This window comes from Bubalus kerabau, chromosome 11, assembly GCF_029407905.1.
Source record: "Bubalus kerabau isolate K-KA32 ecotype Philippines breed swamp buffalo chromosome 11, PCC_UOA_SB_1v2, whole genome shotgun sequence".
NCBI classification, from domain to species: Eukaryota; Metazoa; Chordata; class Mammalia; order Artiodactyla; family Bovidae; genus Bubalus; species Bubalus kerabau.
Window position 1 is genome coordinate 106,369,811 of NC_073634.1, and position 24,445 is coordinate 106,394,255.

Consider the following 24,445-nt stretch of genomic DNA (forward strand, 5'->3'; position numbering starts at 1 on the left):
CACACACAGAAAAATATACCTACATGTACATCTAACAAAACACGTACAGGACTTACATGCTGAAAACTACAAATTCCTGATGAAAGAAATCTAGGTCTACATAAACGGAGAGACATACCATCTTCACAGATTGAAAGACTCAATGCAGCAAAGATGTCAGCTCTCCCCAAACTGATACACAGGTTTAACACAATTCCCTTCAAAATCCAAGCAACATTTTTTGTAACCATAGACAAGATAATTCTAAAATTCATATAGAAAGGTCACAGAAGTGGAATAGCTAGGACCCTTTTGGAAAAGAATTACGTGGGAGGAATCAGTCTACCTGATTTTAAGACTTACTATATGGCTACAGTAATCAAGACTGTATGAGGAGAGACAGGCCAACAAACAGAATATGGAAACCCCAAGACAGACCCACAGACATGCCCCACTGATGTTTTACAAAGACGCAGACCAATCAGTGAAGGACAGACAACCTCTCAGCAAGCGGTGGTGGAGCAACACCATACCCAGAGGCCAAAAAAAAAAAAGAAGTGACCCTCAACGTAAACGTCATACTGACACAAAAATTAATCCAGAACGGATCAGAGCCTAAATGTATGACTTAAAACTAGAAGAGAGCACAGGGGAGCCTCTCTGGGATCCAGGACAAAGCAAATACTTTTTCTGTAACGAAAAACCGATAAACTTGACTACTTGACCCAAATTTAAAGCTTCTGCTTGGAACCCCTCATTGCAAGAATGTTAAAAAAAAAAAAACCAATATGGACCGAGACAAGGGTGCACGCTCTCACTCCTGCTATTCAACACAGTATTGCAGGTCCTCGCCACAGCAGGCAGGACAAGAGAAATAAATAGAAGGCATCAAGACTGGAAGGAAGGAGGCGGGACTGGCACTATGCACAGATAACATCACACTACACATGGATTTCCATACAGAAAACCCTAAGACGCCACACAAAAAGTGCTAGAAACAATCAACAAATTCAGCAAGGTAGCAGGATATAAGATTAAAATACAGAAATCTCTTGCATTTCTTTATACTGACAATGTAATATCAGAAAGTTAAAAAAAAACGCTTTAAAAATTTTATCCAAAAAATAATACTTAAGAATAAACCTGACCAAGAAAGTCAAACCCTTACACGCTAAGAACTGTAAAACACTGATAAAGGAAATCAAAGATGACTCAAAAAAATGGAGAAATATCCCACGCTCTTGGATTGGAAGAATTAATACTGTTAAAATGGCCATACTATCCAATCTACGGACTTCATGTGAGTCCTATCAAATCACCCATGATATTTTTCAAAAAACTAGAAGAAACAATCCTACAATTTATATGGAACCATAAAAGACCCAGAATTGCCAAAGCAGTCCTGAGGAAAAAGAACAAAGCTGGAGGCATAACCCTTGCAGACTTCAAACAATGCTACAAAGCAACAGTAATCAAGTAAGCTCAAACAGTAATCAAATAATCAGTAAGCTCAGTTGGTAAAGAATCTGTCTGCAACGCAGGAGACCCAGGTTCGACTCCTGGGTCCAGAAGACTCCCCTGGAGAGGGAAATGGCAACCCACTCCAGTATTCTTGCCTGGAGCACCTTATGGAAAGAGAAGCCTGGTGGGCTACAGTCCATGGGGTGGCAAAGAGTCTGACATAACCTAGTGATTGAGCTTGCAAGCACATCCAGCTTTCCCAGCATCTTTTATTGAAGAGACTGTCTTTTTCCCATTTTACATTCTTTTTTTTTCCTATTGTCCACTCTTGTCTCCTTTGTCATAGGTTAACTGACTATGGTGGTTTAGTTGCTAAGTCATGTCCGACTCTTGCAACCCCATGGACTGTAGCCCACCAGGCTCCTCTGTCCATGTGATTTTCCAGGCAAGAATACTGGAGTGGGTTGTCCTTTTCTCCTCCAGGGGATCTTCCCGACCCAGGGATTGAACTCAGGTGTCCTGCGTTTTCTGCACTGCAGGAGGATCCTTTACCGCTGAGCCACTTGGGAAGCCCAGAAAGCTGGACAGCCACATGTAAATCAATGAGGTTAGAACACACTCACACCATGTACAAAAATACAAGACACAGAGGAGGACATAGGCAAAACATTCTCTGACATAAATCACAGCCGTATTTTATGATGTCAGTCTCTCCATAAAAGCAAAAATAAGCAAATGGGGCCTAACCAAATTCAAAAGCTTTTGCACAGCAAAAGAAACCATAAACAAAATGAAAAGACAACCTACAGAATGGGAGAAAAACATCTGCCAATGATGCTACCCACAAGGGGTTAAGTTCCAAAATATACAAACAGTTCACACAACTCAGTAGCAACAACAAAAAGGAACAATCGAAACGTGGGCAGAGGACCTAAGCAGACATTTTCCAAAGAAGACATACAGATGGCGAAGAGACGCATGAAAAGATGCCCAACATCACTAACTGTGAGCGGTGCAAGTCAAAGCCTCAAGGAGGGACCACCTCACACCAGTCAGAATCAGTTCAGTTCAGCTGCTCAGCCGTGTCTGACTCTTTGCAACCCCATGGGCTGGAGCACGTCAGGCCTCCCTGTCCATCACCAACTCCTGGAGCTCACTCAAACTCATGTCCATCGAGTCGGTGATGCCATCCAACCATCTCATCCTCTGTCACCCCCTTCTCCTCCTGCCCTCAATCTTTCCCAGCATCAGGGTCTTTTCCAATGAGTCGGCTCTTCGCATCCGGTGGCCAGAGTTTTGGAGTTTCAGCTTCAGCATCAGTCCTTCCAATGAATATTCAGGACTGATTTCCTTTAGGGTGGACTGGTTTGATCTCCTTGCACTCCACTAGTCTCCAGCAAGAATGGCTATCATCAAAAAATCTACACACAAATCTGGAGAGGGTGTGGAGAAAAGGAAACCCCCTTACACCGTTGGTGTGAATATAAACTGGTATAGCCAATGATGGAAACCAGTATGGACGTTTCTTAAAAAACTAGAAACAGAGTTTTCACATGATCCAGCAAGCCCACTCCTGGGCTTACACCCAGACAGAATCCTAACTCGAAAAGACACGTGCACCCCAGTCTCACAGCAGCCAAGACACGGAAGCGACCTAAACGTCCATCAGCAGAAGAGCGGATGAAGAGAGGTGCTCCACGTACTCGACGGAATACCACTCAGCCACAAGGAGAAAGAACGCATGTTATCTGCAGCCACACGGATGGACCTGGAGCTCATCAGACAGAGTGACGCGAGTCACTCAGAAACAGACACTGTTATATGATATCACTTGTGAAATCTAAAATATGACACTTATTTTCAAAATAAATAAACTTATTTTCAAAACAGAAGCAGACTCACAAAGAAAAGACTTGTGGATGCCGAGGCAGGGGGGTCTGGGGAGGGCTGGGCCGGGAGCATGGAACCAGCAAACACAAACTACTGTATACAAGACAGACAGACAGCAAGCAAGTTCCTAGTGCATAGCACGGGGACTACATCCAGTATCTCATAATAAACCGTGATGGAAAAGAATATGACAAAAGAATATATTAAAATGTCTTACAATAAACCACAATGGAAAAAGAATATATGTAACACTGTGCTGTACATCAGGAACTAACACAATATCATAAATCAACTTATACGTCAATTAAGGAAAAATCACAGAAGAATATTGACAACATGAAAGAAAACTGTAACATGTTATGTGAAGACATCAAAGTGTAAAACCAAATGTATGCTCAGAACCCAGTTTTTAAAATAAACGGTATACATATACACACCCTTGGACAGCTAGGAGATCAAACCAGTCCACCCTAAAGGAAATCAGTCCTGAATATTCATTGGAAGGACTGATGCTGAAGCTGAAACTCCAAAACTTTGGCCACCTGAGGTGAAGAGCTGACTCACTGGAAAAGACCCTGATGCTGGGAAAGACTGAGTGCATAAGGAGAAGGGGGTGACAGAGAATGAGATGGTTGGATGGCGTCACCGACTCAATGGACATGAGTTTGAGCAAGCTCTCGGAGGTAGTGAAGGACCGGGAAGCCTGCCATGTTGCAGTCCATGGGGTCACAAAGAGTCAGACGTGACTTAGCGACTGAACAACAACAATACATACACATGTACTGGAAAAAAAAATAAAAATTGGCCTAAGTCATGGATGAAAGTGAAAGTGTTAGTCGCTCAGGCAAGTCTATTTCTCTGCGGCCCCATGAACTGCAGTCTGCCAGGCTCCTCTGTCCATGGAATTCTCCAGACAAGAATACTGGAGTGGGTTGCCATTCCCTTCTCCAGGGGATCTTCCCGACCCGGGGATCAACCCTGAGTCTCCTGCACTGCAGGCAGATTCTTTACTGTCTGGGCCTCCAGGGATGGCCACACTCATGAAAGAGGGCACACAGATGAAAATCAGCCCATGAGAGATGTCCACCGCCTTAGCCATCCAGGAAATGCAAATCACTACGAGACGCACTGCAGGCCTATCAGAATGACTGAAATGAAAAACAGACACACCAAATGCTGGCAAGGCGGGGGGAGAGAAGGACCACTTTCTGAAACAGACGGGAGTAGCTGGTGGCTGCCACAGCCCAGGAGGGGTGGGAGGCAGGAGGCGTGGGGGGCTACGAAACGGCAGCCCAGGCGTCCCCACAAAGGGTCCACTGCGTCTCTCAGTTGTCTTTCTTGATGCCAGCTTTATCAAGACACCACTCACACACTAAGATTCGCCCATTTCAAGGGGACTGCACTCCTTTCCTCGGTCAAATAAGACTCCATCACAGGGATGGGCCACTTCCGTTCATCCATCCATTCTGTACTATTCACAACAGCATGTGAATCTATAATCTCAAAATACAAAGCTAAAAAGAAAGCAGGAACTGAGTGGTCTACCAACTTAAAATTCCCCAGATCCTCGTTCATCCTAACACCCTAAGCGAGTGTGCTACGTCCAACTCTTTGAGACCCCATGGACTGTAGCCCGCCAGGCTCCTCTGTCCATGGGATTCTCCAGGCAAGAATTCTGGAGTGAGCTGCCATGCCCTCCTCCAGAGGATCTTCCCGACCTAGGGATTGAACACATGTCTCCTGTGGCTCCTGCATTGCAGGTGGATTCTTTACTGCCGAGCCAGCAGCGAACACCCCATACTGACATTAAATTGAATTAACTACTGATGTTTAAATAGTTGGATAATTTGTAAGCACAGGATCCAAACCCTCAATAAGCCGGGATTTCAGACACACTCCGCTTCTTACATGTGTTCACCAGATCCCACGCCCACGTATCTGGCCATTCTAACACGGCGTGAGCCCACAGGCCACACCTAAGAGTTTGCATGCAGCAATTAAGACCCAGGGCAGTGAAATAAGTAAATAATTAAACACTTTTGTTTTTTAAGGGGGCTACTAGTAGGCACTTCCTTGGTGGCTCAGATGGTAAAGCGTCTGCCTGCAATGCGGGAGACCCGGGTTCGATCCCTGGGTTGGGAAGATCCCCTAACCCACTCCAGTACTCTTGCCTGAAAAACCCCGTGGACGGAGGAGCCTGGTAGGCTACAGTCCATGGGGTCGCAAAGAGTCGGACACGACCGAGCGACCTCGTTAGCAGGCACTGCAGTGGCCAAGAAGCTGGGGGCTTATTGAAGGGTGTGTCATTCTGCCCGAAAGTGAAATGTCTGGTTGCTCCAGCAAGTGAAAAGGGACAGATAAAAACGAGGATGAGTACAGGGAGCGCTGTGGGAGGTCCACAGAGAATAGCATTTCCCTGCGTTTATAATGCCCAGGTGGCTCAGATGGTAAAGAATCTGCCTGCGATGGCAGGAGACCTGGGTTTGATCTCTGGGTCCGGAAGACCCCCTGGAGAAGGAAATGGCAACCCTCCAGCATTCTTGCCTGGGAAATCCCATGGACAGAGGAGCTTGGCGGGCTATAGTCCATGGGGTCGCAAAGAGCTGGACACGACTGACCGACTAACACACACATAATACCTGGACAGGATAAGTCTGAAAAGAAGCCATGAAATGTTAAAATCTGGGCATGATTTGCTTGGCTTTGACAGGCTTGTTCCTAGGTGTTGAGTGAAGATGGCAGCTGGTGCTGGTGTTAGGTAGGGTCCACCACCCTGCAAGACAAGGTGACCGGGAAAGGGGGTTCACCGCTGCCCCAACGGCTGGTCCAAGTCGCCCCACCGTAACTGCCAGTACTTTGCACCAGCCACGACATTTAAAAAAAATTAACAATCTCCACTCCCAAAGCAGTTAGGGATCCTTATAAAGGTGTTACTCATTTCTAACATTATTTTTCTAAATGTACCATCCTTCCAACTAACAGGCACCCAAGCTAAAGCCATGCCTTGTCCCACTTGATCGAATATCCACGTCTCTCCTCATAACAAAACTGACTTCATTTCCCCCAAATCAGACCCTGAAATAAACGAAGTCAGATTTTACGTCTGCAGTTTCCCAGAGTCCATAACAAGCATGTTTTCAGCAGATGAACAGGGAAATGTTTGACATGGTTTGCCCTGTGATTCTCAACCCACAGGAAAAAGTGCACAGAAGAGGCATCGAATCCAGAGCAATCATCCTGGGCTCAGCTTGGCCCAACCGCTGCACCTACAGGAACAGAATCCTCACGCCCCCTTCCAGGAGCTCCACGCCAGTATCTGTCCTCACCGTCCACTTACGCTCTTACTCAGGGAAACAGCGATCAAAGCCTCATACTATGGCTCTGCTCAGTGGTCATGCAGAGTGTCCTGTCCCCCAGGCTGACCCTGCTGGCTGCCCCGTGAGAGGAGCTGATCCCATCCGGTCATCCACAGGTAGCTTCTGCCCCCTGGAAGCTGCAGGACAGAAGAGGGTTGTCCACAAAATGATGCTTGCCCGCGGTCATCTCCCACGGAGGCGCCCTGCACTAGCTCGCCCTTAGACAGCCATCACCCCACCAGTGAAGCAGGAGGTTTCCAGACACCATGAGGTCCACAAGGGACGGGCTGCTGACCAAGATCCACGGTGAGCGAGACCTAATGCGGGGCTGGTCTGGGAATGCTGGGGAAGAAAGCCCTCCTCTTCTGCCCCGATGCGGCTGGGGCCCTCCATGCAGCAGATTCACTTCTATAGACTACACAAAACGTTCTGGACACTGTGTGCCCTCTACCCGAGGCTTCAGAGTTCAGAAACAAATACTTTTCCAGAGTCCCTTTACCTTTCATGGCAATGTAGCTATTGGCAGCGGTTCCCTGGGAATCTGGCCTCTTTCACTCCCTGAGAGCTGGGCGGCTGAGCCTAACCCGAAAGCCACACTGGCAAAATGCATGGGCTCCCGAGCTCCAGGACGGGGGCAGGGGGTGGCGATCACAAGAACAGAAACCCACCTCTGCAGTGAGCGAGGTTCCTGAAAATGGATCAGAGCTCCCTTGTGAAATGCAGAGAAACCGAGCAGCTTCAGTGGGTGCCCAGAGCCCAACTGCTCTGGGGCTCCTCTTAACCACGGCGTGTTATGAATCAGAACACGAAACCTACTTCTAAAAACTATACTTGGAAATTATGATCACAAAGGGAAGCTGAACAATTGTCAAAAACTTGGGCATGCGGTAAAGAGTGGCTGTGACCTTTCCATGTCCCAGGAGGGACTGCCTGATGAGGCCACCAGGCTTGTTTCATTCTCCAGGGGCCCGAGGTCCCTCTGCTGGGATACTGTCTCACATTGCCTGCATCCCAGACCCTGTGACGTGCTAACTCTTCAACAAGGTGGTGCCCCAGAGACACACAGCTGGTGATCTCTGCCCAGGAGCAGACAGAGTCCCAAAGGGGCGGGTGTCCTTGTCTGGGGGACCCTCAGCAATTGTGTAACTAACTGAAAGAGTGCAACACTCTTTCCTCAGGGACTATAAATACACACAGTTCCTCAAATGCTCTTTGAGCAAGCTTTCCTGCGCAAACCATGAAAAAATATTACTCCGCCTTAAGGGGACCCAGGTTCGATCCTTGGGTCGGGAAGATCCTCTGGAGAAGGGAATGGCTACCCACTCCAGTATTCTTGCCTGGACAATTCCATGGACAGAGGAGCCTGGCGGGCTATAGTCCACGGGGTCACAAAGAGTCAGACACGACTGAGCAACTGACACTTCACTTTCACTTAAAAAGGAAGGGAATCTGTTGATAAACAAAAAGTCCACCATTGAGAGTGAAAAGGCCGCAGGGAGGAGGTATTTGCAATGCTTTTAACACAGAGGCTGTGTGCTCAGAATATCTAAAAATTCTGTAAGTCAATCAAAGAAAGGGAGGCTCAAGAAGGGGGAGGAGGGCAAAGACCTGAATGGGGCTAACCAAGAGAAGACCACAGCAGGCAGGCAGGGCACCTGTCACAGGGATGCAAATAGACCCAGGCAGTGCTGCGCACCTGTCCTGGGCGGGGTCAGCCACAAACACCTGTGTCCTGGCACCTCCCCTCTCCCCCAGGTGTTCACCCAGCACTCACACCTGGGACCTCCCTAGCAGAGGGTGTCCATAAAAGCCCAGAGGCGAAAAAGATGCCGGGTCCTCAGGAGATTAGATACTGAAATTGTGGACGAGCCCTCTGCAACATCATCTACCAGGAACCCTCCAGACTCGTGCCCGCGGAACACGTCTCAGTCTCCACGCTGAGCAGAAGCCGGGCCCTCTCTCTACAGGAGATTCAGGAACAGTGAGTTCTACCGTCAAGTGATGCAAAGAGTTGACTCCTTGGAAAAGACCCTGATGCTGGGAAAGACTGAAGGCAAGAGGAGAAGGGGGCGGCAGAGGATGAGATGGCTGGATGGCATCACCGACTCGATGGACATGAATCTGAGCAAACTCCAGAAGACACTGGACGACGGAGGGGCCTAGAGCGTTCAGTCCATGGGTCACAAAGAATCAGGCAGGACTCAGCAGCTGAACATCAAACAAAGCTCTTCCGAGCGCTAGAGGTTCAAGGTCTGGGTGGGGCTGGGAGCTGAGCCTTCACCATCGCCACCATCACACAGGTGTGCTGGCTGCAGAAAATAACAACGCCGTGCACTTGAGATCACTGTGCTTTCTTAGGCGGCCTGGCCAAGCGTGCGTAAAACAGCCACGTAAACGGTAGTAAAAGACGAGCGGAAGCAGTTTGAGAACTGAACAAGGAGCTTCAACATTGCTTTGTACTCATTACACAAAGGTGTGCTTTCTAAAGGAGAAAATCAGATAAATACAATCACTCTATTAACGATTTTTTGCTCATAAAGCTTTCAGCGTTGCATATAAAGAAAAACCCATGTACAACTTTCAAACAATATAGCACTGGGGAGGGGTCAATGCCTGCCCACAGACAATGTGTCCACAGGCCCACGGACCAGGCACACCCCCACCCTGCAGTGGCGCAGCCCAGGGCCCCCCAGGACCCTCGCTCCCACAAGCCCTAATCCAGAAAACCTCAGGCCCTTTGAGCTCAATACCCAGTTTCCACGAGAAAAGCAGACCATGTCTGTGTGTGCAAGAGGCTCCCTCAACCACCCCAGGCTTTGTTTCAACAGCCTAAATTCCCAGGTCCTATGTCCTCTTTGAATTTAAGGTTAGGAGAAATACCATCACCCCATTTTACAGATGGGGAAACTGTGGCTCTGGGTGGGGAAGGAACTTGCTCACTTGGCCTGAGACCTGGACCCTGGATCCTGGGAGTGGACAGTAGGCCTCTGCATCCACAGACAAGACTCAGGACAAAATGCTCCTGGGCCGAAAGCCGAGGCCAAAGAGAGGAGGATGAAGGCCTAGGCTCAGGCCCCGGGTGTTGGCCACAGGGGCTGGGCAAAGCCCAGGGGAAAGAGCCGCCAAGCTGGGTGGGTGAGTGGGTCATGAGTCCTCGGGGAATAGCACAGCCCACTGCCCAGTCTCCTCTGCCTGCTCCAGGGAGAAGCCCCCACCCCCGCCCAAGGCCCCTGCACGGGTCGGGGGAGGTGCAGGGGAGGCTGGGGGCCAGCGCTCACGAGGCCCGCCTGCCCCGGGAGATCCCGAGAGCCGAGTGCCACCCGCCAACAGCCGTCACGTCACCACACACGGAAGCCACCACCGCACCTCTGCGAGTCTCTCACGCGTCCCCTGGGAGCACTGAAGGTAAATATGTTAATTTGACTTCAATCATGGCTTTTTAAAACGAAGTGCACGCTATATTAATTTAGGGCACAGAACCTGAAAACTACTCATGCGTGTGTCTGAGCCTCCCATGCTGGGCAGGAGGGACCTGGCACATGAAGGGGCCGAGGGGGCAGGAGGGAGGCCCACCCGTCGAATCTCCAAATGTGAGCTGCAGCGGGGACCCAAGACCTGGAGGCCCAGCCTGGCAGCACTGGCTGCGGGGGCCGCCCCTCGGCTTCGAGGCAGAGGACGCTCCCTCTGCAAGGGGCCTGAGGCAGGTGGGGCAGGGTCTGCAGGCCCACGGTGGCCCAGGACCCTTGGGAAAGCCCGGCTCCCTGGTTCCTCGGTCCATGAGCACGTCTAGGCACAGCCTGGAGGCAGGACCCAGCCCGTGACTGTGGGACCCCAGGCCCGCCCCACGTCGCCTCTGTCTCCAGCCTTGTAGGCTCTTTACAGGGGCCCGTGGGTCAGCCCACTGACTGGGGCCTTAGTGAAAGTGTTCGTCGCTCAGTCGTATCTGACTCTTCGTGACCCGCATGGACCATAGCCCACTGTAGCTGCCCTGTCTGTGGAATTCTCTAGGCAAGAATACTGGAGTGGGTTGCCATTCCCTTCTCCAGGGCATCTTCCCAACCTGGGGACTGAACCTGGGTCTCCCGCATCGTGGGCAGACCCTTTACCGACTGAGTTACCAGGGAAGTGATGTTAATGCCAGACAGCATAGAAAGCCCAACCCAGACTGCATGCGATCAGCCAACAAAGGATACTGGTGCCCTGCGCATCCTATTTAGGGAGGTGCTGCAGGTGGCCGCGGGGTGGGGGGAATCTCCTCTCCAGACACCTGGTAGCGGGGGAACATCAATACCCCAAGCAGAAAGGACCAGGAAAAGGTTCCCAGCCCGCCGTCCGAGCAGGTGGCCTGTGGGCGTTACAGACTCAGGCCAGCCCCACCTGGGACCCGCCAAGCCACCCCCACACACTGGAGGGGGGGGTGCGTGTCACGCTTTTCCACACGGTGCACTTTGGCGTGACGGGGCTGCCAGTGAGTGAGAGAAACAGACCAGCTCCCAGCACGAGTGTTAAGATGACTTTACATTTAAGAATAAGTAAGGAACCACACCTGTGCTATTCATCACCGTGACGACAGCACCAGAGGACCCGCTGGTCTGTCTCCATCACGAGCAGCCCTGACCGCGGTCCCAGGAAGGTGCCCCCTCCACACAAACCGGGGCAGGAGCCTGCCCACTGTCCCTCCAGCCGCCGCCCAGGGACCACCAGCTGCACCCCCCAAAGGAGACAGGGGGCCGGAGGAAGAAGCCAATCCAGAAACACAGCAGCCCAGGGCCAAGGATCTCCCCTAGTCTCGGGGAGAAGAAACAGTGTTCGTATAAAGTGAACTTCAGATGTTTTGGAACCGAGGAGGAGGGACGTGGGGATGAGTTCCCAAACAGAAAGACCAAACCAAACTCGGAACCGGGAGGGCCACCATGGGACCGGCCAGGCTCCCAGGCCGCTGCAAACACCCAGAGGGAAGGGCAGCTGGGTGGACACAGGCCGGCCAGCTGCTCATGGGCTAACCTGGCCCACCGCATGAACCAACGCCCGGCACGCACCATTCCCCAGGCAGCCTGGGCCGGCTACCACGGCGCCAGGCCAGCCCCGGCCCCTCCTCTCGCCAGGCCAGGCAGGCACTCCCCCTGCGCCAGGCCACGCAGGGAGGCGGTGCCCGGCGCCCGCTTCCACTGTGGCTCTAACGAATTCCCTCGTGAGGTTTCTTGGAAATCAGTGGCTGCGATGTAATCACAGCTGCCGGGGTTCGGAACACGCCCGCTCGGGGGCTCCGTGCAGTTATAATTATTACGAAATCGCAGTTAAGAAATAGTGAGGAGGAACCGAAACCTTGAGGAATATCCGAGAGCCAGGGGGTGGCAGTCCCACCCCTGCCAGGACAAGGACATGCTTGCCCCTTCCTACTGGTCCCGTGCAGCCATCCTGACCCACGATCAGTCCACTGATGACCTGGGCCACGTAGCCACTGCTGCCCTGGGGAATCCAGGTGTCTTTATCTTGCCCTGCCTGCCCAGGGCAGCACCTGGACCCCAAAGAATCCCAAGAGTGGGCAGAGCTTTCCACCCCTGGGTCTGCTCTGACTCACCCCTGGGTCCATTTCCTTTCATGAAACAAGCAGGCACGAGACACTCTCCAAAGACCCCTCGGCCCTGATGTGACCTGACAGCTGCTCTGGGCAGCTCATCACCCAGGCAAGACCATGACTGCCAGGGGCTCCCTGCAGGGCGTGGGGTGTGGTTCCCCCAAGAGGGGAGTGGTGGTGGGCTGGGGGTGGGGTCTGATGAAAGAGAACAGCCAGCAGGTCACCCCAAGCCTCTACCTCGGGGTCTTGAGCCAGCGGCTGGACCTGCCTCTTCCTGGGTGGCAGAGGGGTGCCCTTGCTCATAAATCACGGGGCAGGCCTTCGGGGTCACGCCCAGCAACACAGAGGGGAGCCTGCAGAGCAACCCTTCTGTGCGTGCCGAAACCCCACCTGCTGCCCAGACAGTGCCCCCCCCCGCCCCCTGCTGCAGCCCCACGTGGGAGGAAGGTCTGGCCCTGCCCAGAGCGCCAGAGACAGGTGGGCGGGCAGTCCTGAGCTGCCACATCCAACCAACACCCATCAGCAGCCAACCAGCCACCGCAGGTGAGGCCGTCTCACCCCCAGAACAGCCCCACTGGCCACGCCCAAGCTCTGGGGTTCACTCCCATCCTTCTCCCCAAAATGAAAAAGACATGCTTTCCATAAGAAGTGCCTTTTTTTTGCTAACGTAATCTTCCCGTGTGGACCACTTCTGATTAGGGTTTCATGCCAACAGCCTCAGTTCTGTCAAACTCTGGAGTGAGAGGGGTGATTCGGTGTGTTTTGAGGCTGCAGGAACTCCTAATCCATCAGATATACGCGCTGACATGAAAGCCATCAGACCAACCCCCCCACCCCCCTCTCTGATGGAGACCTCTGTGCGGGCAAGGAACCACTCTGGCCCCGGGCTGGAAACCTCACGAGCCTCTCAGCTGTAGAAAGGGGGCCATCCTGCCAGACCAGAGGCCTCTCAGGTAGGCACCCCAACTGCCCCCAAAAGAGAGGAGCCAGAGACCAAAACAGCCGGGCTGGGGGTTCTAGAGGCGCCTGGACAGGAGGTCAGAGGGCCAGGGTGGAATCTACGATCAGGAGACATGGGGACAAGATGGCTATTCCTTCCAAGATTGGGGTAGAGAGGTGGGCACAGAGGCAGGTGGACAATTTGACCTTGACTCCTCTACGGGGCTGAACAGGGTCCCCCAAATTCACGTCTGCCTGGAACCTCAGAATGTGACCGTAAGCAAACCAAGGTCTCCGCAGATGCAACTGGTCAAATGAGGTCTTGGGCACCCAGGATGGGCCCTGAGGCCAATGACTGGTGTCCCAGGAAGAGAGGAATCTGGACACAGAGGAGAAGCCATGTGGCCCAGAGTTGCGAGAGGCAGCAGGGAGTCCCGCCCTGCCACGCCAGCACCGGGGGCTTCTGGCACCAGGGGCTTTTGGCCTCTGAAGGCTCAGGGGGCCAGGTCTGTGGTGCTGAGGTTCAGGAGCCCGACAAGGAAACTCACAACCCCTAGGCCCCCCAACAAGGACCTGGCCCCGGGACCTGAGGGAACGGGACCTGCAGGTTTTGGACAGATCTGCTCAACCGGGACAAGGTCTACCAAGGACCAGGGCATCCCCGGAGCAGCTCCGGGTCGGGAGGCGGAGGCGGCGCGGTGAGCTGGGCTGGGGAGCTGCTCGTCCTGACCCGGCTCGAGGTGCACAGGAGGAGACCAGCGGGGGTGCACCTCTACCCTCTCCTCGCAGAGCCCATGGCCCGGAGGAAGAGCGGGCCGGGCTGAGACAGCAGCTGCCCAGCGCCTGGCTCAGAGCTCCTCCACAGGGGACACTGGGCGGATGGGACTTGCCTTTCCAGGAGCAGCTGGTGCTGAGTGGACCTGGCACCCTTCCGCGCTCAAGAGCCTCCGAAGACCCAGCTCCATTCCCCCACCCATCCCCTTCTCCCTCCCCCAGCACACAGGGTCCCGCGAGTGGCCAGCCACTCACCCCTGCCCCTAACACACCCCTGGCCACGACCCCCATCCCTGCACACTGGGGTTGCTTTAGAAACACACACACCAGACAAATTCCCTGAGGGACCGGACAAAATCTGCCACCGTGCCTCCAGCCGGCAGGGCAGTGGTGCGGCCCCACTGAACATGATCAGAGATGCACCCAGACTGGGGGCGATTCTGCAGAACTGGCCTGGACTCTGGGGTCAAGGTCACGAGAAGCCAAGAGAAGACCTCAGGTTTTCTGGACCAAAGAAGCCTGAGAGACACAGCAAGCCTCGGACAGACACGAGCACACCTGCGATCACACGTTCACAACTGGAGACCGTGGAGACAGCCACGCGTCCTTGGAGAAACCAAGGATAAACCCAGGGAGGGCCATCCGCACAGTGGACCACGCTCAGCCTTAAAAAGGAAGGGGGTCCCGACACAGGCCCCACAGACGAGCCTTGAGGACACGATGCTGACCGAAGGCCTGACGCGGAGGACAAAGGCCGTTGGAATTCCACCCATGGGAGGCCCCGGAGCAGTCAAACCCAGAGGCAGGAAGTGCACGGTGGGGCCTGAGGCTGGGAGAGAGAGGGTTTGATGGGGACAGAGTGTCAGTTTGGGAAGATGAGAAAGTTCTGGAAATGGACGTGGTGATGGTTATTACAGCAATGTGAATGGACTTAATGCCCCGAGCTGTGCACTCGAAAGTGGTTACGATGGTAGATTTTATGTGTAAGTAACTAGAATGCTTTGAATTAAAATTTTAAAAGCAGACCTGACAGGTGCCTGGAACACGATTTCACAGAGACCCTCTGGCTGTAAAGGGGTCAGGGCTGGGGGCCGGTGGGGCTCTCCAGTGGCCCTGGGGCTTTGGCCAGGCGGTGGCGGGCCACTCTCGTATCAGTGGGTCACACCGCAGCAGGGGTCGCTGACTCAGAAACAGTTCTGCGTTCAGTACGTGCAACTTCTCGGGGAGTTTAATACTGTTCACCCTCCACCCCTTCCTGAGTCACCAGGACCAGCGTCCTCCGCGGCCGGTGCTGAGTGGGGGAAGGGGGCCCTCCCCGACCGGGCTCAGACCTGAGACAGGGACAGCGGGGCCAGGAGGCCGGGGGAGGCCAAGTCAGCATGCCCCCGCCCCAGAGAAGGGGCGCCCGGTCCTGGGAGCCCCCACGCTCCGGGGTCCACCCCAGGTCCTGGCCAGACATCCTAAAACCCCTCAGAAGAGCACCTCTGACCGTGGCCAGAAGCCTCCTTCTGAGCTTGAGTTGAGGAAGCATGCAGCGTATCCTCCCAGGAGAGAAGTCCCCCACCCCACCGCCAGGCAGCTGGGGGTAGGGTGGGGAAGGGACAGGAGCCCCCAGATACCTCCCAAGTAGAGCTGGGGGCTGATGCCTATGGATGCAGGGGGTGGGGGGGTACTTCCCACTTTCCTGGGTTATCAGGAATCACACGAAAGGCCCAGCACAAACTGCCTGCAGCCTCCCAGCCTCCCAGGCCCTCACCTGGCCAGGCGGTCACCTGCACTGGAACAAAGCCTGGGGCTCTGGACTTGGAGAGGGAGGCAGGAAGAGGACCTGAGGCCCTGTCACAGACCCCCGCATCACGTGTCCACTCCCAGGCCTTCCACGGTCACCTGACGGCATGGTCGAGGCCCAGAAAGCTCAGGGCCCCCGAGGTCTGGGCTCATCTGGACCCAAAGTCCCAGGTCCCCGCCCTACCACCTGGACACCAGGGTCCCCTCTAGGCCCGTCCAGGGCCACCTCCTCAGGGCATCTCTGCTCTTACTTTGCCTGTCTGCCTCGACTTCTCCACTATTTCACTCCCACTTCACGACCTTGGTTTTCTTCCGAGGGATGGAAGAGATGCAGGAAGGAAGGGATGGGAGGGTCTCAGGGGCCCGAGTCTGCACTGCAGCTCGGGGTCCAGCCCCGAGGGCTCCACGGAGACCTCCCTCCCTCTCCTTTCCAGGCCGCTTCCCGGGACAAGGACTGGCCGACTAAACTGGGTTATGACAATTAACACAAATTCTGCCTCCTGTCCCCAAACTTACATAACCGTAGACACTGTCTCAGGAAAACCCTCCTCCATCGGTGGCCCCATTTCCCGCCCTCGACTAGGGCTTAGCTCCTGAACCAAAGGTCCTTCAAGACTTCCTAGTCTGCATGTGTTGGCCCTTCCCACCCAACGTCCAGCGGCTCACGGGAGCGGTGGCTACTGTCTGTGTGTCTGGCCGCCTGCCTGCCCTCCTGGGCAAGTGCAACACTGAGCCACTGGGCTGGCCAGACCCTCCCCTTTCCTCTAGGCACTCAAGGGTTTCTGCAGCCAGCCTACCACACTGGTTGACTAGGGTCCATCCAGAATCTCAGAATGTGACCTTGTCTGCAAACAGGGTCTTTGCTGGCATAATTAGTAAGATCCTGAGATGGGAGGGATGTGTCCATAGGCCCAAGGATCGTCACCCTAACCCCCGGCCCTGGAAGAGGCAAGGACTCTCCCCAGAGCCCCAGGAGGAACCAGCCCTGGCAGCTCCCTGATCCTGCTGCTGTGTCTCTAGACTGTGACAGAGTAAGTCTCTGCTGCTTTAAGCCCCCAAATTTATGATCATTTGCTACCTGGGCTCAGGAAAGTGACCCTACCCCCCCGCCAGTGACCCCCATTACCCTCCAGGGTGACCACGAGGCTCACGTCCCTTCCGACCTGCCCTCTCCACAGGCAAACAAGCAGCACTGCCCTCCCGGAGCTGGGAGACCCCACAGGGAACCCCCACAGCAGCATTCACAAAGTCGGGGGGGGATGCTCTGGCCCTGGTAAGGCAGGGGGCCACCTTCAGACTCGAGGAGCGGGCAGGTGTGAGGGGACAGTCAGAGCCACACGCCAAGCCCCCCACTGCCTTCCCCTGGGGCTGTCCTGAGCCCCTGGGGAACACCAAGTGCAGTGCTGAGTCAGGCGACAGGAAAGGGTCCTGCACCCAGGGGTGGGGTGCCCCATCTGCGACTCTAATCCCTTCAGGAGCGACAAGCACTTGGGGTTCGTGGGCCCCCAGGTCCAGCTGCTGCCAGAGCCAGTCACAGGCCACCATAACCACTGGACAAACTGGCCACTTCATGAAGGCCGCCAGGTGCCACCCAGGGCCTGACACAGAGACAACACTCGCTGCACAGACAGCATAGAGTCCGGGGGTGAGCCTGGGGGCGTGAGCATCCAGCCTTCACCCTGCCCACCCCTCCACGTCCCCCCCACAGACAAGGAGCCAGGCCGGGTATGGAGAAAGGGGACAGGCCCTGCCCGGCGTCCGCAGACACAGCCAGGAAACCAACGGCTAGGAGGCCCGGGATGCGGGCTGTCACCTCTCCCTACCCCGGAAAGGGACCTGCCCTCTCCCCACCCGCTCCCCACGCGCATCTCCATCCTGGGGGGACGGCTCCCGGAGGAGCCAGAGGGCAATTTGCATAATATTCTTTGCAAGTTAATATCAGCCTCTGATAATGATCTCGGCATAGCGTGGAGCGCTAAGGCGGCTGTTACAACACTAAGTAATCATATTTTAAATTATGTTTCCCTTTATAGAAAGGTGTTGCAAAAACACACACACACGAAATCTGTCTGTTGCAGCCCCCTGCCAACCACCTGACCAGCTTCCCAGAGCCACGGCTGTGACTACCTACTGCTCAGGGCTGGCTAGACCCAGGCGCCCCAGGCTAGGCCCATGTCCCCACCCGGCCTGAGCCTCACCCCGGTCAGGGGTGCTATCTGGACGGGAACCACCACAGGCTCCAGCCACGGTCAAGGGTGAGTCTGTGCAGACAAGTTCACAGAGCACCTGGGGGAGCCCACTCTCAGCAGGGGCGGGGGGGTCCCAGCTCCCCTGGGCGTAGGCAGTGGGAGAGCTCCTCGCCCCCCAACTCCAGCCCTGCCTTGTGCTGGATCCCCCAGTGCCCAGGACACCAGACTTCCAGGCACGCATCTCCTGGGGGACGAGGGATCCTGAAAACTCAAAACCAAAACCATTGGTCCTTCTGGAACATCCCCCTGCAGTCACTCACCCAGCGCCCGGACTTGGGGACCCACCCCCGGAAGGTGAGATCCTTGAGCCCTGGACACCCGCACCATGACTGCAGCCACGGAACACCCTCCCGTCACAGGTGAGCTGGGCCTGGCGAGGACGCGGGTCTGAGCACATGGCCACGCCGGGTCCCCTGGGGGAGCAGCAGGGGCTGGGCCCGAGTGTCCAGAACTGCTGGCCATCCATGGGGCAGGAAAGAGGGCTGACGGCCTGGGAGGGGCCCATGGCCGCCCCCAAAGGGAGACCCTTCCCTCCCTTTCTCTTCATGCTGGAGCCGGGGCCACCACTCAATCTCTATTTTCTTAAAAGCTTTCTTTTCTTTTTTATTAAGAAAAAAAAAAAAAAATCCAATTATAGCACAAATCTCTCAGCAGGGGTCAGTGTGGAATAAGAATAGCCAAAGTTAATGGACATGACACAGGCAAGATTAATGCCTAAAGGGTTTCAAAAGTTGTATGATGCAGATTTCATTAACATTTTAATTGTAATGTATCTTTTTAATCTTCTCTCACCCTAATGGCTTTATATCCCCCCCAAAAAAGAAAAAAAAAGCTGCTGACAACAACAAAAAGCATTAATATACAAAATTTAACAAAGGCGCTCAGCAGCGCAATGGAAACTACATTAAAGGAGCATTCTGTGTTAACACTGTGATTTTTTAACAGCGCTCAAGTCGGAACGCAGCAGAGGCGGGCTGCTTCTCCCTTCTTGGCGCAGAGACCTCGAAACAGATGCCGAGGGTGAGGGTGGGCTGGCCCCGAGGAGTCCAGGAGCCGACTTCCCGCAAAGACCACCAGCAGCCAGAGGGCAGCGCTGCCCCTTCCCCACCAGCTGAACTCCAGGCAGCGTCCAGGAGGTGGGAGGGGGTGGGGGCCGGGGGGCGGCAGGGAGGGGACGCATCTTCTGGAAAATGCCATCCATCAGAGCAGAAGCTCCTGGTACCATGCGGATGGGGTAGGGACAACTAGGGGTGTCACCAGAATGAAGGGGGGCACCGCGCCCCCAGCCCACAGCCAGGGGCCCTTGGGTGGCTCAGGCCAAGAGGGCAGCCAGGTTACAGCCTCCAACTTTCAGAAGTGGTGTCTCAGGAAATACACTCGGCCCTGACTACTGAGTGCCCCCGAGACTTTTGCTGTCAATCAACAAACACTCCTAGAGCACCAAGCCTGTGCCTGCTGCTATATATGATGCTTTGCTCCAAATCCAGCTGCTCTCAGTGCACAAGCCCCTCCTCCTGCTGCTCCAGGGCCAGCCCACCCTCAAGGACCTGGGGGGCTGGGCCTGATGCTGGACCTGGCAGGCCGGGCCAGCCCTGGGCCTGGGATGCAGCCCCACTGGCCAGGCTCACTGCTCACCCCGGTGACTATATATGGGCACTTTTGGGCCCCAGCGGTCCCCGCCCCCGGCCCTGCCTGCTTCCCCCAGCTCACAGGCAGGCATGGGGCGGGGCACCCCCCCCCCCCACCCCCCGAGAGCTTGGGCCCATCCATGGCCATGTGCCCTCCTGGACGCCAGGGCCCAGGGCCAAGGGGGAGGGAGAGGGAGAAGATTCCTTCAAAGCCCCAGAGGAGCCAGCCTCTCCTCCCCGTGGGACAGAGACCAACACCTTAGAGAAAAGTACACCTCCACCCTCCTCCAGCCTCCCCTAAGACGCAGAAGCAGATGGAGAAGCAGGCTTTCCTTAAAGGGGCATGAACCACCACCAGCCCCCGCCCCCGCCCTGCTGGCTCTAGGGAGGGGGCATTTCCAGATGGCCCCCAGGCTGGGCCTGCTCACCTGCAGCCTCCCAGCAGTAGCATCACTACACACAGGCCTGGGCGGGGCTCAGAGAGGGCAAGTGACGCACCCCAGGTCACACACCCTGGGACTGAGAGAGAGACCCAAGAGGTCCTGCTCCTACGCGCCTCCTTGCTTGGACTCAGGTCCACACAACGGAAGTTGGGGGCAGCTCCAGAGAGCCCAGGGCCACATCAGATCCCCTCTCGCTTCCTCCTGCTCAGACTCGCTCCCAAACCAGGCAGGGGGGAGTGCTCCCCACCATCCTTGTCCTCAGGGCGGGCTCTGAGGATGCCAACCCCAAAGGCGGCCACCAGGGAGCCCGGCTTGCTCCACGCCTGCCCCGCCAGAGGTCCGCTGAGATCCTCACCCACAAGACCCTCGGCCACGGTAGGGGGGCGCCTGCTTCCAAAACCTGCACTTTAAATGACAAAGGCCAGAGGCCAGGGCACAGGAAGCTCAGCTCTCAGCTCCTAGCAGCTGCAGGTGACAGAGTGGAGCCCCGGCCAGCCAGCCGGGAAGCATATTTTGCAAATGATCTCATTGAGAGCCAGGCCTGGTGAGAGCAAGGATTTGCTAAAAGAGAAACAGAGGTCGCCAGGATCCCTGCCTGCTCAGGAGGCAGGGCGGGTGGCAGTGAATGCTTCCCAGAGAGGGGGCCCGGGTGAGGAGGGGTGCAGGGCAGGGGAGGACACACAGGCCACAGCCAGAGGTACAGGGTGAGGAGACGTTCGTGTCTTGAATTGGGGTGCAGACATGAATGGAAATGCTGCCTCTAATTCTAAATTCAGGCCCCACCTGGAAGTACCCGAGGGCCAGACAGCTCGCCTCGGGGAGGACCAAGGGGCTGTCCAGGAAAGTGAGCCAGACTCGAATGAGGCACCGGCGGAAGCCGGGGCAGCGCCCAGACCACGGAGTGGTCAGCAGCGCTCCCTGCACACGTGCAGGCCGGCCTGACTGGGGCCAGCGAGAGGCCCTGAAGCCCCTCCCCAGCCCCCAGTCAGACCCCAGGCCCAACCAGACTTTCCCAGCTCCCAAACTGGGGCTGCCCACAGCCAGAAACAGCTCTGGGTCCAGCCAGGGACCGAGGGCCCCCTTCCTGTGCAGGGAAGTGCCCCCCAACTCTACCACACCGCAAGCAAAAGACTGGACCGAAAGACCAAGTTCCTGGGCCTGGGGCATCCCTTGGGGACCCTGGCCGCGCGAAGGAGCCAGGCCCCAGTCAGCTAACACGACAGATCCTCAGCTGGAAGGCGGCTTGTCTTATCCCAAGAACCCAGCCTGGGTCAAGCTCCCAAGTGTGCCTGTACTGGGGGGTCTGCAGGAGGCACTGGGTCTTGGGAGAACCAGGCCGGAGAATTGGGAGCTAGGGGCTGTCATCTGGGCTGCAGTTTATGCTCGAAGGGCTCAGCAGACGTTCACCACGCTGCCCCCAGCTAGGGGGCTCACCCGAGCCCCACACCCCAGCAGGACAAGAGAACTTGGGGCGGGGTGGCGGGGGTGGGGGGAACCAGGCTGGAGCAGAGCCCAGGCGAGACAGGACAGGGTGACACGGAAGGGGGCAGATGGGCTGCGGGGGCCGGGCTCGCATCCCCAGGTGGAAGGAATGAGGCCTCAGGTGGCTGAGGCTTCTGGCTGTACGGATGGTGAGTGCCGGGGGCCGCACCAGGAGGCCCCAGGGCCAGGAGGGAGACCCCGTCTGCTGCAGCCCGTTCAGGCTCTGCATTCCTGGGAGCACAGTGCTCAGAGGAGGGGCGTGGGGTGGAGCCCTGGGAACACCCTTGAAAGGGTCGAAGTCACAGTGCCTACCTTCTGTCCTGGAAGGGGTACCAGGCCCACCCTGGCCCAGGCCGCAAGTCAGGCCCGCAGAGCCCTAGCTAGAGGTGCCAGAGGAGCCCCGGCTGCGAATGCCAGCTCAGCACTTGCCATCACCACTGTCTGTCTTCCATGAATAATGCAGCTCACGTTTCAGTTGGAAAACAGAGGGACGCTTTAAGGGTTCTGTAAAAAATCACCCACGAGCCCACCTCCCGGGAAAGGCCCCTCTGAGTGCCCCACCACGCCCCTGACAAGGAACCCAGAGGCACTCCAGGGCAGCCAGGGTGGCCGCTGTCACTCTCTGAAAACACACAAGCGTTTTCTCCTGGGCCAAGATTCTGCAGGCGCCTCGAACGGCTGCAGAGCAGGGGCCAGACGGAGCCGGCTCGGAGTCACCGGCCTATCAGACGCCACGGCCGGCGCCCACCCCGCCAGGTGACCACCGAGCACCCACCTCTGCCACTGCGAGCGGAGAAGTGACACGGTCCCCCTGCAGTGCCCCTTCCCACCAGCTCACCGAAGCAGCGGGGGCCAGCCACCCTAGGCCTCGCCCCCCCAGCTCCTTCACTCAGGCTCCAGCTGAGGTGCCACCCAACGGTGGCATGACCAACGGGAGGATGCCAGTGGGCCTCCTGGGAGGGGTGGGCACCACAGAGGGCCACGGGGAGGAGGGGAACGGGAGTGTTGGAAGGTGGACGGCAGTGCTGGCTGCTGACCCTTCACTCCTCGCCTCTAAAATGGAGCCGATCCTCAGAGACGCCTCCACTAGGGTCCTAAGGGGGCTTAGACGACACTCCGCATGGAGTGCTGAGAAGCACCTGTGCTGAATACCAGACCCACATCCTTTGTCGAGGGGGCAGGGGTCGGGGGGTGGGGGAGGGGGTGGTTAGAGGGGCCCGGAGTTCATCGGGGAAGAGGAGGGGAAGGTGGGGAAGTGGAGACCTGGAGAGACCCAGATCAGACCAGACCAGACCAGACCCAGCGAGCACAGCTCGGTGTGTGTTCAGAGTGCTCAGAAGACCAGCTCTGCCAGATGGCCAGCCCATACAGCCTGTTCCCCCCACCAGCCCGCCCCCCCGACACACAGGACAGGCTCAGCTAGAACCTGTGGCCAGGGGACTCACAGCTGGGTGCCCAACCGGTCCTCAGAAAAACCACTAGAAAGAAAGAGCCCAACTGCTCCCGTGGGCAAAACCTTTCAGACCCAGGTCTGGAGAAGGAGGAAGATTCCATCATAGTGGGCATCTGCCCAGATCCAGGACCGACCCACCGCAAATCCACAGGTTTAAGGGCCACCAGCAGAGAGCTGGCCATCAAAAGCGCCAAGACAAACTTCTGAGAAGCCCGGAAGAGGGGACCCGGAGGTGACCTCTGACCTCATGACCACCCCCCCCACCAACTAGGTCGACGTCGGAAGGGCTTGAGTACCGCACACCACCACCCCCAACCCCGCCCCGCGCCCGACCCTGGCGGGGGTGGGGAAGGGCAGCAAGCTCAGAGCTCACCTCTGAGCTTCTTGGAGAAGGGGGAAACGCAGCAAGACAGGTGGGATCCCCCGCCCCAGTGCAGCCGTCCCCCAGGCTCTCCCAGGTAGGGGGTGCACGAGGGCGCCCAGAGGGCAGTGATGCCCCGTAGGGCGGGGGGATCCAGTGGGACTGGGGAGGCGGGGAAGGGAGACGCGGGGAAGGGAGACGCAGGGCGGGCTGATGCGCAGCCGCGCGGCCGGCCTCGGACCCCGGCCCCGGAGGGAGGGGCGTGTCCCCAGGACCGTATCCCCAGGACCGTATCCCCCCGCCGAGCCCGCGCGCATTCTCCGCCCCGAAGGGCTGAGATCCGTCCGTCCGGTCGGGGGAGGCCGAGTGTCCCGAGAAGCCCGGCGGGAGAGGAGACGCCCAGAACCCGGGTCCCGCCTCGGCGGGGCGGGCGGGGTGCGGCCCGGCCGGGGCGAGCGCCTCCCCAGGCCCGGGCGCCGCCGGCCAGCTCGGCGGGCGGCGCGCGGCGCGAACTTGGGCACTGCGGCAGGCGAGGGCGGGCGCGCCGCGGAGTTCGCGGGAAGTGCGGCGGAGGGGCCCGCGGGCGGCGGGAAGTTGGGGTACCTGCGGGCGCCGGCCCGGTCCGGCCTGCGGCAGGAAGTGCTCCGGCGGCCCGGCGCTCCGGCTCACATGGACTTTCTCCGGCCGCGCCCAGCACCGGGCCGCACCGCGGCGGGCGGGGCGCGCGGGGGAGGCGCCGCGGGCCGTTTAAAGGGACAGCGCGCCGACCGCGTGCGCGCACTCGCCGCCCCGGGGCGCGCCCCCCCGCGCCAGGTGGGCGCCCGGGAAGGGGCGAGGACGGAGAGGGTGCGGATCCCGGGGCGGGGGGCGGCCGGTCCGCGCCCCCTCCGCGCGCCTCCTCCCCGACTCCTGGCGTGGGACCCTGCGCGGGGCCCGAAGCCGGGGCTGGACGCGGGCAGGACCGGGGCGCCGACCCACACACTCTGGAGGTGTGGAACCCCCGGTCCTGGGGCGCCCCCTCCCCGCGGCGGCCGCGCCAGCACCGGGATGCCGCGCTGTGTGGG

At 57.1% G+C, this 24,445-nt stretch overlaps 1 protein-coding gene across 1 annotated transcript in view; it reads right to left on the reverse strand.

Moving 5' to 3' along the window:
* The window catches only part of NACC2 (NACC family member 2), an 83,287-nt gene extending 58,842 nt beyond the window's left edge, over nt 1–24,445 (reverse strand). Inside the window, exon 1 of the mRNA XM_055541526.1 lies at nt 23,985–24,445. The gene's annotated coding sequence lies outside the window, so the exon portion shown is untranslated. The remainder of the gene's footprint in view (nt 1–23,984) is intronic.